At 32.7% G+C, this 16,858-nt stretch overlaps 1 protein-coding gene and 1 non-coding gene across 2 annotated transcripts in view; both read right to left on the bottom strand.

Moving 5' to 3' along the window:
• Positions 1-16,858, bottom strand: part of ARHGAP15 (Rho GTPase activating protein 15) — a 723,932-nt gene that overhangs the window by 352,599 nt on the left and 354,475 nt on the right. The window lies entirely within an intron of this gene.
• Positions 16,073-16,179, bottom strand: LOC126010467 (U6 spliceosomal RNA). Its single transcript, XR_007496495.1, has one exon. It is a non-coding gene; the product is annotated as a U6 spliceosomal RNA (small nuclear RNA).

The raw sequence follows: 16,858 nt of genomic DNA, 5'->3' as shown, positions 1-16,858 counted from the left end.
GAGAGGCATCTCTGACATAAGATTTAAACTATTTCCTCCAATGTATATGTGCAAACCACAGACCCTTCCTCATGGGAATGGTTCTGAGAATGCAAAGAAAACCCTGGGCAGACCTGAAGACACACTATATTGTCAGGGTCTAAATTATTAGGGATTGTAGGGTGGTTTGTCCTCACAAACATGGATAGATAGCTGCAGTTTGCAGCTCGCATTGTGTTTATGCTTGCTAAATAAAAATCTAGCTCTAGCTGCGTGAATACTTGATTCTATCAGAATAATCATAATTCATAACATACATTACTAAAGAAAGGAAAAGATACAGGAAAATAAACTAGAAAGACCCAGCTCATTTTGGCTCTTGAGGGCAGGATATAGGCAGCTTAATTTACTGTCTATTTTAAATTCCTTACTGAGATCATTGCTGTCATGTCTGTGGCAATCAAAACTGCATTCTGCTTTATAGCAACACCTTCAGAATAACTCTTCTATCATTAGAAAATAATAATGGGAGATCAACTTTCTGCCAAAACCCAATTATCACAAATATCTGATTTCCTAAATGACTTAATTATAATCAAATTGCTGAACTTTTTCTCCATTTTGACCATCAGATAACCCCATTCTTGGGCACAGTTCATGCTGAAGTCACAGAAGTACAAGATATTAAATCTGGAATAAACTCGAAGAAACATAGAATAACTTTTGAGATGTGAAAAAAGACACCCAGATTGTTTAAGTCACTTGTATAAATGATCACATAGTAAGACGCAGGATAAAGATTCAATTCAAAATTTACTGAGCAAAGTTTAAGGGTAATTGTCAGCACATCATATGTCTTTTTGATGAAAGATTAAATTTGATTAGAATAGCCTTCAAAATTTGGAAGAAAGTCTCTTAAAGTCAGTTTTGAGGCTCAAGGCAGCTCAGGCCCAATTCTTCCAGAGAGCAAGTGTAGATTTTACTTTAAATGCAGTCACTACCATCAATTAATTGTATTTTATTCTACATAGTTAGTATTCAGAGTTGTGAAAAGCGTATGGAAATATATTTAAATTTTCACGCATAATCATGTATTATAATGTAGAAAATGCATGCCCCAAGGGGGAAGGGGTTACAGTAGCCTTTCTTTTGACATGTAGCAATGCTAAGTGTTCTGCTATTATCCTTTTCTTTAACTTTGGGGAACCTCAAATGTCTAATAGATTGTTATTATTCAGGTTTTGAGTCTTCTTTCCCATGGGAGTTGGTGGATCCTGATGCCAATTGTGAGGATACTCCTCCACACAGCAGTTGCCACTGAGGCACACGCTCAGCTGGATATCCTCTCTATGTGTTCCAGTCTCAATGGGATGGGAACAGGGACAATTAAGCTGCGATGGAAAATTCCATTTTGCCAAGTTCAGAACAGGGAGAATTGAGCTATGACGGGAAATTCTATTTTGCCAAGTTCCAAGCCTTCTGAAATTCAAACTTTTGGACTATTGAACAGACTCCAACCTCACATTTTTCAAACTTGTTTACTTTTGACCCCATAGAATTTCGGGTCTCAGAAAACAACATGTATCTGAGTTTTAAAGATTTCCGAAAGCTTCTTGAGACATTAAATACCTTTTATATAAAAATAAAATAATGCTTTAAGACCCAAGCCACTGGAAATGCTTGGATTAAATGACCTTTAAAATGCACATAGGTTTAAAATTGAAAGGAAACTACTTAGCAAATAAAACATTTGGGATTTATTTCTAAAATATGGTTGAAAACATTAAGCTAACGCAAAATGAGACAGAGCATACACTCCTCGTTTTGACTTAAAGATCTACTTTAAATAACACAGCAGATGTAGTCATCAGCATCTATACCAACAGGGACACTGTTAACTGTGAGAAAGTCACGATAAGATAGAGTAATAATAAGAACTATTGTCATTGTTATCCTTTAATTCGTCAAACTGTCAAAGCAGAACCCAGAGTGAAAAAGAAATATGTCCAGCAAGATCTAACTCTACCTTGTATTTGTTCAGCAGTTCAAATCGGAAATTTCCACCAGGAAAAGTTTCCTTAGAATATCAATTTCCACTCTGGGGCATAGAAAGAAAAAAAAAAAAAAGCAAAAAAAGCACAACAAAACAAAAGCAAACACCTGTGGACCTAATTTGTGAATACGAACACATGGAACACTAACAAACAGGTGCTGATTTATGTAATGGCTACGGAAAGCAAGGAACACAGCAGTGGATCATGGGTGGGCCCATACAAAGCAAAAAAGAACTTAATTGCTCCATTGTGAAGAATGGCCAAGTAAGAATTATGTGTTCTGGGACACATAACAGTTTTACAAAATATTTTTTTTTTGCCAACTTTGTGACCACGAATAATACAATGCTGTGGGAATACATGCTCAACACAAGGCTGAAGTAGGGTAGGGCAGATATTGACTTTTGAGTTCAGATTTTGATAGCATTCCTTGCACTCATCAAAATGACACAAAGTAGTTAGTACAAGTGAAGTTTAATATCTGAAGAGCTTCTTATTTAGATGTGTGATGGAAAGTACCTTGCTCTCTCTTAATAGATCTGCCCCTTGAGTCTCAGATGTCCAACTCAAATCTCAATATCCTCCTCTACATAACAAGAGGTACAACAATTTCAGTTATATAGTTTAGATACAGATGGGTGATACTCTGATCTCAAAAAGCAATGCTTTCTATTGGACAATTGCTTATTATCACTCCCCCTTTCTTCCTCATCTTAATCATCCTATCACGATCAAAAGTCACACTTTCACTATATTCTTAAACAGAGATGGTCCTTGGGCTTTGGGAGCTAATAAATAAAGAAAAATCACTATATAAATGTGCCTAGATATAATGTGGCTATGGAAAATTTAAGACATCTGTAATAAATGTATCAGGATGTATCAAAATAAAGAAAATATATTGATATTGTCTGCAAAAATTACAGAATTACCCAGGAAGTCCTTATAGAGACAGAGTTCATTTTCTCATAGTTTTAAATACATTGTATGTGTGACTCTCAATGGCATGCATATTTATTGATCAGAGCTTTTATGGTAATAAATATTTCAGCAGTATAAGCCCCTCCAGGTGAATGAATGTTCTGTTTTGCTACTACAGCTCGACCAATAAAAATGTTTTAAAAGTTATTATATAGAATATGTTAATTTAAGATTGAAATATGTGCCTAGCCGAACAGAAATACAGAAAGCCTAACTTGATAAATATAGATAAATATGACAAAAACATTATCTTATTTAATGATTGCTGTTATCAGAGTAGTGTTTAAAGTATGTCTCATAGCAGGCAGCCCTGGATACAACAATGTACCTTTTCATATTCAGGAATAGATGCTCTTTCATATCTCAAACATTTTGTACATGGTGTTTCATTTGATGAGTCTCAGGATCTCAGACCTGAATTAGGAACTTGGAAGAGGGTTATACAAGAGGTTTTATAGAACAGGAGATCTTGGTTTGCGACTGCAGCTCATAGGTTCACATTCTATAGTTTAGAGTAAGAATAGTTCTGATGAGCTAGGTAAAAAGGGGATGCTCCACAGAACCCAGTCAGTGTCTTTTTTGTTAGGTTTTTGTATTCTCATTAGTGACAAGTGGCCCTATTTTTATTAGTCAGAAATTAACCATAGACACACTACTCTTCTTGTCCTTTTGAGCTTGTCTGGCTCAGGAATTCAACGTATTCTGCTTTCTCAATTTTAAAAAGTCATTCTTCAAATCTTCGCATAGTACTTAAGGATAGTGTTGGAGGGTCTAGGACAATTTTGTGATGGTGAAAGGGCAGTAATTCTATATATTCAAAATTATAAAATCTAACACTATTCTATCCAAGTTTTATATAAACTATGTTCCCCTGACCACTGAGTCAAGTGTAAGCTCTGAGCACTCCCAATGTCCCTCACCATTTTTTTTAAACAAAAGGTCAGTTTCATTTAAATATTTTAAGAAAAACATTTAATTTTTTTCTTTTTTAATAATATATTTAAGCACCATGATTAAAAACGTGTTTATAGTTGATTTTTGTTCATAAAGAGAAACTCCCCCTTCATCAGTGCAATATTTCCACCACCAATGTCCCATATTTTTCTCCTCCCCCATACCCTGCCTGTATTTGAGACAGGCATTCTACTTCTCTCTTATGTTTCCCTCTTTCTTCCCATTTTGTTGTTTTGTAGTTGTTACCATGATCATGGGTCCTACACACTTAGTTGGCATTGTAGAGATCACACTGTGCTGTGCTGCCAGAAATTACACAGCAGAACGGCAAATATACTGATTGCGGGGTTAGAGATTAACTCACTGATTGAATCACTAGAATTACAGGCCCACTGCTCTACCACAGAGCTACCTATATGCATACATTGTCTGGTTTATTGCATTCTCTGTATCAAAGTTTTGTTTTGGAAAAGTTGGATGCTTACACATCCATGCTAATAGTATGCTTGACAATAGAATAGAGTAGTTCTGTTAAATTTTGAAGTTTTGCCTTATTCTTAAATACCGTGCATTTAGCTGATTTGATTCTACAATGATTAAAACAGGTTATTAAATTAAGTTGTGCAATACTTTCTAATACTTTCTCAATTATGTGAGTCAATTCATAAAGTTTCAATAAAAAACTATCGACACTCAGAAGTGAGCACATATTTAATTTTTACAACACATATACAAAGTATTTTATGGTCCAGCTAAGCTTTATTATGTTTTAAACAGCAGAAATTCAGATCTAAGCAATCCATCAATATCCTGAGAGCATCAGAGATCAAGTGCTGAAAAGCATTTTTATTATTTAAATGATAAAATTTCTTTACAAATTTTGCCTTCTCCTCCTTCCTTCCTCCCTCCCTCCCTCCCTCCCTCCCTCCCTCCCTCCCTCCCTTCCTTCCTTCCTTCCTTCCTTCCTTCCTTCCTTCCTTCCTTCCTTCCTTTCCTTCCTTCCTTCCTTTCCTTCCTTCCTTCCTTCCTTTCCTTCCTTCCTTTCTTCTTCCTTCCTTTCCTTCCTTCCTTTCTTCTTCCTTCCTTCCTTTCCTTCCTTTCTTTTTCCTTCCTTCCTTCTTCCTTCCTTCCTTCTTCCTTCCTTCCTTCTTCCTTCCTTCCTTTCTTCTTCCTTCATTCCTTCCTTCCTTCCTTTCTTCTTCCTTCCTTCCTTCCTTTCCTTCCTTTCTTCTTCCTTCCTTCCTTCCTTCCTTCCTTCCTTCCTTCCTTCCTTCCTTCCTTCCTTCCTTCCTTCCTTCCTCCTTCCTTCCTCCTTCCTTCCTCTTCTTCTTCCCTCCCTCCTTTCCTCCCTCTCTCCCTACTTTCCTCCCTCCTTTCCTCCCTCCCTTCTATCCTCCCTCCCTCCTTCCCTCCTTCCCTCCCTCCCTCCCTTCTTCCTTCTTTTCTACCTTCCTTTCTTTCTTTTCTTTTCTTTCTTTTTTTTTTTGATGGGACCTTTTTGACAGTGCTAAGGGCTTACCTTCTGACTCTGCACTTGGCATGGATCTCCCTTGATAATACTAAAGAAAACATATAGGGTGCTGGAAAAAAAAAACCCACTTTGGCCGTGAGCAAATCAGCCACCCTATCTGCTGTGCTATTGTACTATTGCTCTGTCTGCTCAAAATTGATTTCTGTAAAGTTCTTATAACCTAGAAACTCATTTTCAAAAGTGAAGTCATATTCAAAATATGATTTTAAGTTTAAGCTTTAAGTTACGTACTTTTTAAAATTCAAATTATTTTATTCTTTCAAATAATAATCATTCAAATTTGTTCATCTTAAAAAATCCCTATAGAAAAAAGTTCAAAATTAGAAACAAATCCACTATGTGTTGAAAAAGAGAGAGCATGTCTTAAATATGACAAATATAATGAAATGTTACTATGATAAAAAAGAAAACTGGCTCTTATTTTTCTTGAAATCTTAATATGTATACAAGTTCTTAAAATATAAACTATGCTGCAATTGACACTGAAGCAATACATAATCAAACAAGACATCATGAGGAAGTCTGCAAACATCCCTTGATCATATTTCCCAGCTTTAAAGAAGCAAAGGTCTAATAAACATGAACTTGAACTACAATGAGCATACCCAAGTCGTGCTTAAAAATAGGTATTTACAACAACAAAATAGTACTCTAATGGCAGAGATGGATGAACCAAGCTTATATCTGTATAACATAAAAAAGGAAACAATGATTATATAGTACAAATAATTTTGCAGTAATATGACAGCCTAATGACTTAAGTGCCCAATATTGTCATTATGGCTCTGAACCCCATGTGCATTAAGCAATAAAGGCTCAATAAAACTACTGTATAATTCATATTTTCCATGAAGTTTTCATTCTTTTAAAATAGTTGTACCTATAAGATTTGTAAGACTAAATAAAAAAAGTTAATCCTCTGAATATGTAGTCCGTGTATTCTGTGATATAAAACTATTCCCAGGGATGATTCTTACTAATCCTTATGAAGAAAAACAATATTTTTGGACATTAATTTTTATTTAAGAGTTTTTTTAATCTAGAGAGAAATGCATATCTTACCATATTAGTGCATTCATTTATTGTGAATATAATACTCTGAAGATTACTTAACTTAAATTCAACTAGTATTACATCTATAATAAATACACTTTAACTTTATGGAGAGGAACAAGAAGTTGAAAGTGTAACAAGTTTTTAAATATTCATCTTAACTTTTGCATAACTGTTACATTAACATGACTTTTAAACAAGGTAAATATTTTAGAGTAGTGATAAACAAAAGACTGAAAATATAATAGAATAATTGAACTGTATGGCTAGGCATCATATATTTTCAGATTCTTCTCAAATTCTTTGTCCTTTCTGCTTACTAAAAATCTTCCCTCAGTTATATTATAATACAAACAGAAAACAGTGCTTCAAAGTGTAGGGAAAATAGGTATTTTTAGGCCAGTGAGCCATGTATCACTAAGCTATTTTTCTAAGAGATGCTGAGAAACGTGAGAAATTAAAGATGCTATTATGTTTTATTTTTCTTTTTAATGTTTGTAAGGGAGCAGCTGTGCTCAATTCTTAGTGTAAAAGGAAAGCCATATCAATTTTACTCATTTTTGTGTTTGGAATAAACATGTGATGAGAAGTACATTTGCCATTACCGAACTGGGAAATGTGACAATAATTATAATGGGACTTGTTTCATCTACCTGCTAAACTGGTCCTCCTTGTTCAAAATATGATGTTTTAGGGTGGCATCAACCATCTGGAATCACAGAATGGGAGTTGTACAAAGAAACTTCTTGGATGCCTAAAAATGATTTGAGGATAGACAAGTTCCTCAAGGGTGTCTGAACAGATGCAAATCACTTACATTTGCAAATGTGCACAAAAAGAGAGTACAGATTTGAGCGAATGACTCCCCTCAAATACCTGCTTTGTGCCTGAATATGCTTGATTTATGAGCATGCACTAAGTCAAGTACTTGAAGAACTAAACTTCAAGTCAAGAAGACAAAGCCTTTATCACATAAAATACTGTTTTTCCACTTATACTCAAAACACAGCATATAATACTTGAACACATATACAAGTTGTATTTATACAACTGTCTTGTTTCCTTATAAAATAAAATTAAAAAAATATAACTGAAGTCAAGCTGTTTTTTCCACGAATGTTGCTTTGCTTTGAGAAAAAAATTGGTTTAATTTTCACAATTAAAAATGGATATGGAAAGAATAAAATTGTGCCCATTAAAAGCCAATTGTTTCAAATTGTACTGTATAGTTTGGCACAAACAATTGGTCCTTCTATACGGAAGGATGAACCATAACAGACTGAAACACAATAGTCAATCAAAAGTTCTATTCTGAAAAAACTTTATCATCTGAAGATATTGACTGAAATTGATACACTTGCCCATCACCACTGTTATAAAACAAACTACAAAGAATTAAAAACAAAAACTATTTGGGAATGAAGAGAAATAAATTAGTTTCCAAATTAAGTCATTTCTGAAAATTATTTCTAATAGTTGACTGGCCAACACAGAAGTATATAAAATAGAACTGAGAAAAAAAAAGAGAGAAAGAGAGGGAGGGAGAGAAGAAAGTTGGAAGAGGGGAGAGAGAGAGGGTATGTAAAGGAAATTTTCAGTCAAATACCAAGGGAGGTAGTGAAAATAATTAATATGTCTCTGTGATTATATACTAAAGTTGGCAACTGGTTAATTTTTGTGGGATGAAATATAAAAAATAATGATGAGAGGAAGAGGCAGTTTTTTGTTTTTCTTACTTGATTATTTTCTAAAATGTGCTTTATTTTAGAATGTTTTATGCTTTTTAATATGCTATTTTATTTGGATTTTTAAAGTAGGACACAGCAAAGCATTGGTTTTCTGCTTTAAAAAAACAAATGAGGATCTTAAAACATGCTCATTTATAACCCAAAATGCAAATTTAAACAAAATACTTTTAGTTACTATATTTTGCTATATTTTAAAGGGCCAATATAATGATAAAATATAAAACAGACTATTATCACAGCAAATTTTGATTCAGTGAATATTTCATTAGTACCAAGAATCTTGTTTGTCTCTTGTTTGGGCACCTTAGTAAAGAGGCATGGATTTAATGTAGTTCTAAAAATGATAGCCAATTTCAAAAATTAGTTTAAGACTATTAGTAATACTCATTATTTATCTTTTCACCTTTTCCTCTTCTGCTTTCATTGGCCCCACCTTTGTTTATCTGATTTCTGTCTTAGCATACTAACAACTTAGGACATATAGAGGAAAAGGTAAAATTGGGAAAGAAAATATCAGTGGTTAAGGAGGATGTATCTTAAAATTATTTTGATGGAATCATGGAATAAGACTTTGCATACTAACATTTTAAAAGCTAAGCATACCCTTTTACATTAAAAATCATTTAAAAAGAACTTTTAAAATTTTTGAATAAATAAAACTTGCTATACTAATAGTTTGATAATTAGACTGGTAAAACTGCTTTAAAATAGATAAGAAGAAAATTTTCTTTGACTATAAAAACAATTATTTTTAAGACTTTAAGCAATTAATTTGATATCATGATTATCTAAATAAAGAGAAAATTTAAGACCTAAGAAATATTATTAATTTTATAACCCGTCATAAAAAACACTTGAAATTTTTGCCTTAGTTGTCCATTCTTAAGTCTTTTTCTGATCATCATCAGAAAGCAAAACTAAATCAGCCATGATAATATCATTTTCACTGTAACGGAAGTTCTTGACTAGTAATTATCATGATGATTTTTGTTATTTACATTTAGAAATATAAATAACTTGTCTGGCAAGACTTTCTAAATTTACATGAATCACGGAGGGTTATTTACTTATTTTTGCTCTCTATTTCACAATGATGTTTGCCATATTAATTCTACCAACAAAATTCACTTTTAGGTTATGTTGTTTCTTTTCCTTGATTACTAAAGTTATGTCTTCTACTTACTCATGATTAGACTTTCATTTTGTGTAAAATTATCATATTTTAGTCTCTATCAAGTTCTGACTTGTTTGCCCATTCCCCATTCTTCCTGTAACCTTACTGCTAATAAGACCTGCCCATTTCTGGGATGGGTCTTTGGCAGGTATTGAAAGGTTTGGCCTGAAGGGCAGGAGGTGATTAAGTAGAGGATTTGGGAGGATGGAAGGAGCAGGAGGAAAGATGGCAGAGAGACAAGGTACAATGCAGAGCCCAGTAGGGATCCAGCCTAAAAGGTTATGATAGGCCACACATGTTGGCCAGGGCTGAAGAAAGATGATATCTCCTGGAACCTGACTGCTGTGGATTTTCTTCCCCTTTAGTAAAATTTTTTATACCACCACCAAATTGTCCAAACGTGAATACACTGTGGACTTTTATCCCATCACCAAATTATCCAGACATGTAAAGTATGTGGGCTAACACTGACTGACTTAATAAGTTACCATTCAAATGTAATTGAAGAAATTATCAATAACCTTGATTTTCCTAACAACAGTTTGATAAAGAGGTTTACTTAATATATTCCTTATAAAAAATTGCCTATATATCCAAGACTAAAGAAACTTAAGTTAGGCTGATTTTTGAGTTTTTAAAATTTTTAAATTTTTAAATTTTTACATTTTTAAGTTTTAAATATATAAAAAGATATGTAACTATATATTTAAATTATGCTAACAAAGGTCAAAAACAGCCACTTTTAGTAGTACATATTATCTGCCTACAGCAACTATAAAGGTACTAGTATTCCTCCATTATTATCCATTAGATCCTTCCATGCTCTTACAACCACTTAGAAATAGACAATTCTGTTATCAGAGTCTAAAGGATCATTTTTATTAGACATTTTCTGTTCTTTTTTATTTTCTTTGTATACTACATATAAGTGAGGTCATCCACTATTTGTATTTCTACTTATTACTCATCTTGTAAAGCAAGGAATTATAGTTGAATAGTGCTGTCTTCATAAAGAATAGTAAAATGTGTGATTATATGCATATAGACTAAACTGAAGAATACAGATAATTTCAGTTTTTCCCAGTCATTTGACAGCTGTCAAACATTGGTTAAATAAGGGTGCCTCTAGTGGATTTTTATGTGCCAACCTCCTTAGGCTGGATGGTAGAGCCCAGTTAATCACATACCAATCAAGGTGCTGCAGGGAAGGGATTTTGCGAAAGAAATTAAAGTCTCTAATCAGTTGATTTTAAAATAATCAGAAGGGATTAGATCTAATCAGGTGAGCTCTTTTATAGAGGGTTTATGCCTTCACTGACAACAGACTCCATATAGTTTCTGCCAGGGGAATTCTAATCTGTTGATCTTCCCTTTCTGACTGCCCGTGGAAAAGCAGCTTCAGCCCATCCCTATGGCATTCTAGCCCTTTTTTGATCTTTTCTGACATTCAATTTGATTAGCAAGTATGCACAGTTCCGTGTGTGTGTGTGTGTGTGTGTGTGTGTGTGTGTGTGTGTGTATGATATATAATACTTATCTTCATTTACATGCATTCATTTTTCTACTAGTGGGGCTTCTATTTCTTTGCCAAACATTAACTTATAGTGTTTATTTATTTGCCTTGTAAAAGTAGGCTATTTAGGGATGATCTCAATTATCTCTCTGGGAAAACCTCTAACTTCAGGGAAATAAAGATCTCATAATACAAAGTCATTAATATCAGGCATACCAAAGGTAAATAGTCATCTGATATGATAAATTATAGAGAAAACATTCTCATTCTACAATTTCATTTTTGTTGAAGAAAAAAGAAGAAATCACACACATTAAAATAGATCAATGTTTGTATAAAATTCTTTCTAGAAAACAATATAGCTTCTTGGATTGAATCCAACTGAGAGAGGAAAAGAAAAAAATACAGTAAAAGGAATAAACTTAATCATATCAGGCAATAAACCACAATTTATGCTTTATGTCTGAAGTCTGGGTAGCATAAAATTAACATCCTAATTTAATATTATTAGATACTTTGCCTTCTAAACCTTTATATTCCAATTGTTAGATAAAAATTTAATTTTAATATCTGGATTATAATTTTATTGATGTGTTATTTATATCTCATGTATGCATGGGACAAAGTGAAAGGAATAATTCAAGTCATATTTATAAACATGTGAAAAACTTGAAATATATAGATAGATATTATATAATTGCCATGTTGGATCAACTAAAATTTGTGGAGAAACTTTTTGGAAGAGGTTCTAAGAACTTAAGAATTGAACTAAAGTCAAATTATCACAAGTTGGCATTTTGTGATGTGTATTTATTTCTCATAAATATCATTATTCTATTTTGAAACAGTGTCCTTTTTTAATAATTATTTTATTTAGAAGCAAGCATCTGTTATTAAAAATTTAGGATAAATACCAAAATTAAAATCTAATAAAATGTTTGTCACTATTGTAAATATATTACATTAACTATACGTCATATACAATGCACATATACCACTAATACTAGAAAAAAGTATAAAAGGAAATTAATATTTAATATTAATATTAATTACTTAATTCACATATTTAGAATATATTTAATGAATATATTTATGAACATATTTATATATGAATATATTTATGAAAAATATATGAATATATTTAATGAATATATTTAATGAATCCTAAAGCTACACTAGGTATAAGTAGGAAACTTTCTTATCTTCATATTATAAAGCAAGTTTTATAGTTCATCTGTCCATCAACTAATGGAAATTAGGCCATACATATTCACTCTGCTTTTGATCTCTGAATAAATATATGTTAGGCTCCATAATATACAATCATATTAATATACTAAGAGTTGCTTAACAAAATTGTATTGTTGGCTTTTAGATAATGTTCATTTTTTCTGCTATAAATGTTTCCAAACTTATAGGTATTTTCTTTCTTTTTTTCTTTATGTTTTATTTTTTATAATTAATTTATTTAAGCATCATGGTTACAAAATTGCTCCTGATTTTGAGTTTTTGCCATAGAATGTGTGCTACCCTTCAACAGTGTACTTTTCTCATCACCAGTATCCCCAGTTTCCCTCCAAACTGCCTCTGGTGTAGGCATTTAATCTCTCTTTCTCTCTCTCTTTCTCTCTCTCCTTCTTCTTGACAATATGGTCTGAACTAATTTTTTAATTTATTTTATTTTTTATATTTCTTTTTTATATTTTATTTTATTGAAACTATTGTGGTTTATAAAATCCTTCATTACTGAGTTTCAGACATAAAATGAATCAGGGCCAATTCTACCACCAGTGACCACTTCTCTCCATCTATGTTCCCCAAAGCACTATTGTTAATAAGATGGAACCATGCATATCACTTTATCTCTTTTTAGCATCCAGTTATTGTCCAGAGTGATTAGTTCCAACAACCATCATCATAGTGAACCCTTCTCTACTCTAACTGCACTCACTGGTCTTTGTTGGAAACCTTCCTATTATGTGAAGTTTTTTTAGAAATCACAATGTGAGTTCAATAATTTTAATACTCTCACTTCTAATTTCTACAGAAAACTTATATGTTCAAAAAACTTTTATGTACATCTGAGAAATAGGCAAGGAAAGCTTACTTTTTATTTTTGTAATCATTAGCATATTTTATCTTTTTCATTATATGCAAGTGTCTTGACCTTTCGGCTTGAATTAGGCATAGGTAAAACTACAATTTGTATTTTCTTTTGTGAATACTCAGATCTTAATTTTGTTCATGACTATAACTCTAACTTAACTAGGACCTTGAAGTCTTTAAGTATTAATATTGAGAATCTTGCTTTGGGAGAAAACTGGTTACTAAAAGCTCTTTGCACCTAGTTAACCCTAACCACTGGCAATTTAAGAAATGGTTTCATTTGTATAGAGAATTCTGTCTTCTCAATCATTGAAACCATGATACATGTATCCCTATTCCTTGAGCATGAGTACCTGGACAATGAAGGACATCGGTGTAAGATTTCTTTAAATTTTCCACTTAGAACTTCTTTGTATCAGGAATGCTGCAGCTCCCATAAGTGATTGGACATACTTAGTGTTGTGTATGTAAATATATATGGGATTATTATGTTACTGAACCTACCCTGATCGGTGATTGTACCCTACCCTAGGGTGTGACCTGGTATTCTGCCCCCACCCTAGGGTGGTACCTGATTCTGCTTCCACCAGTGGGTGGTATTTGATCCCACCATTGGGTGGTACCTGATTCTGGGGGATAAAAACTAGGGTCTGTGGAATGCGAGAGGCTTTTTGCTGGAACTAAGGCTGAGACTTTGGACTTCAGTCTTGTCCACCGAATAAAGCTAATATTTCCACAAGCCTGACTGTCTGCAAGCTGTTTACCCACCGTTTCACCTCAGAACCGACGGCTGGACAGGGTGGCAGACGCGTGTTCCCAGCTGGAGGGGAAAGACCTCATCCTCCATCCCTCCATCAGTCAACCTCTTCAGGGGCTGACTTGCAACACTTAGGGCAAAAATCTTTCAGTCTTACTAAAACAAAATTAATAGTTTGTCTATTAGACAACTATTGTTGTCTAAACTATTGTCTATTATCTATTAAGAAACTGTGTTACATATATACAATGGAATATTATACAACCGTCATAAAAGATGAAGTCATGAAATTTTCCTATACATGGATGTATATGGAATCTATTATGCTGAGTGAAATAAGTCAGAGGGAGAGAGATAAACACAGAATGGTCTCACTCATCTATGGATTTTGAGAAAAATAAAAGACATTTGTATAATGAAAAAACATAGTTTGTCTTTGAATATTTCTTTGCTTACATATTATCAAATTTAACCTATATTGTTTTTTCTTTAAGGCAGTTGCAATGAAGGGACTTGAGTATTTTGTTAACTAAGTTATCAATTTTGTTATATATAAATTTCTGATTTTGATCAAATTTCAGTAAATTTCTACATCCAGAATTAAAAGAAAGTTTTTCGTGGCTTTATTATGTTATTGATAATAATCAACATGAAATATTAACAATGTGAAGTATCTATAATTACAAAGTTTAACACATTAGTCAATTATATAAAATAGTGAAAATGTTTCATATAAACACTATAGTGTTACAGCTATTTATCTAGGATAGATTTTTATCTTCTGGTACTAAATATTTGTACATATGTGGAATTCCAAATAAAATATGTTAAATAAAAATAACTTATCTAAGAGCTTAAAGGTTAGAGTTTTTTCTTAAATATAATTATGAAATTAACTTCTGAACAGTTACAAAATAATTTCACTAATCATAAAAATCAAATAACATTTAAAATTTTTGTTTTAGCTTTTTAGCTTACCATCTGTTAAATCAATACATGCTAGTTTAATTTATTTTATCATATATTAGTTTCTAAATCAACTTTTCTTGACATTTGTGCTTTTTCCATCTGCCAATATGGCCCTTAAAAATTTATTTTTACATGTAATATATACATATATGCATATATCTTTATAAAGAGCTTTATATCTTTCCAAGCACATATATAAGAATAACATAACATTATAAAATTATAATTATTTATACACATTAACAAGAAAAACATTTAAGGCAAAAGAAAAAGACAAAAGAAAAATCAAAACAATTAAAGATGCAACATGTGTTCTTGAGTCAGATTGTTCAAGTTATATTTAGGACTCAGACTAAAGTGTGTCCCTTGTTCTCTAAATGAAGCTAAATATGTAAAATATAAAAAGTATTTTATCTCTTCTTTCACCATTTTTTGTTGTTGCAATGATGGAGAGCTCTTATGGTTGTGGTGCTTGCATTGAGGGTTGTATATTTTTGTTGGTACTCACACACTTGCCTGTGGTGCATTGACGTTTGCACAATTCTTTTTTTCGTGTTTTGTTTTTAGGCCACACAAGATGGTGCTCAGGGTCTCTCCTGCCTCTATACATATGGATCACTCTTGGTGGGCACAGGGGCTCATATGGGATGCCGAGGATCAAGCATGGGCTAGTTTAATGCATGGAAAACACTCTATACACCGTACTATCTCTTAGGTCCCCCAATTATTTTATTTTATTTTTCTGATTGTGACACTGGAGATGTTAAACATCAATGCTACTTTAGATTGCAATCAGAATGGAATGAAAGGTACAAAGAAGATATTCTATCAATGAGTTTACTCTGGGCCTCTGTCGGTTGTTTCTTATTACTTTTTTGGGGGGCCATACCTGGTGACACTCAGGGGTTACTCCTGGCTATGCACTCAGAAATGGGAAACCATATGGGATTCCAGGGGATATACTCGCGGTCTGTCCTTGGCTAGTGCTGGCAATGCAGACGCCTTAGAAGTCCAAGCCACCGCTCCGGCCCTGAAAAATTACTTTTAATTTGGGGTAAATATTGACTAATATTTTCTTTATAATTTCATTTATATGTTTATATAATTCACATCATTGCATGATAGATTTAATTTAATATTTATTAATAAAGCTATTTACTTTATTTTATTATTTTCATTTTATTCATTATTTGTATGTTTATTTTTGGGTTTGGGGCAGCACTCAGGATTTACTTCTTCTTCTTCTTTTTTTTTTAAATATGGAACGCTTCACGAATTTGCGTGTCATCCTTGCGCAGGGGCCATGCTAATCTTCTCTGTATCGTTCCAATTTTAGTATATGTGCTGCCAAAGTGAGCACTCAGGATTTACTTCTGACAATGAACTAAGAAATCACTCCTGGTGCTAGACCAATAGTACAGTGGATGACGTCAACTCATGTTCAATCCCTAGCAATCCAAGAGTCTCCTGAACCTGGTAGGAGTGAATTCTTAACACAGAGACAGGAGTAACTCCTGAACACTAGATTTGGCCCCAAAACAAAAACAAAAACAAACCAGAAAAGAAATCACTCTGGAAGGCTCGGTGGGCTATGTAGGATGCCAGAGATTGAATATGGATCAGCTGCATGCAAGGCAAACACTCTATTCACCGTCATATCTTCAGCAATATTTTTAATATTATAGTATAAAAAATTTAATATTATCTTATTTAATTAATTAAATTGTCTGCAATATCAAATTAATTTGGTAACTTCTACTTTAACCCCCATTATATTTTAAAATTTAAGTTAGTATTTATATCAATGATCTTTATTTAATAAATTAATAAATTAAATAAATTTATTTAATAAATTACCATTTAAATATACTTTATTTCAGACATTGTTCCAAGAGTTTTCTTTAGGTGCTTAGCTATTTATATTTCACTTATGTCTATACTTAATATATATACTCAAAATTATATATTTATAATATAGAAACTCAAATGCACTCAAACTTACACAGATATTGACAAGGCCAGGACTTAGTTTTCTGATC

Source organism: Suncus etruscus, chromosome 5 (genome assembly GCF_024139225.1).
Source record: "Suncus etruscus isolate mSunEtr1 chromosome 5, mSunEtr1.pri.cur, whole genome shotgun sequence".
NCBI lineage: Eukaryota > Metazoa > Chordata > Mammalia > Eulipotyphla > Soricidae > Suncus > Suncus etruscus.
The sequence above is the reverse complement of the archived record's forward strand: the minus strand, read 5'-3'. Positions and strand labels throughout refer to the sequence as shown.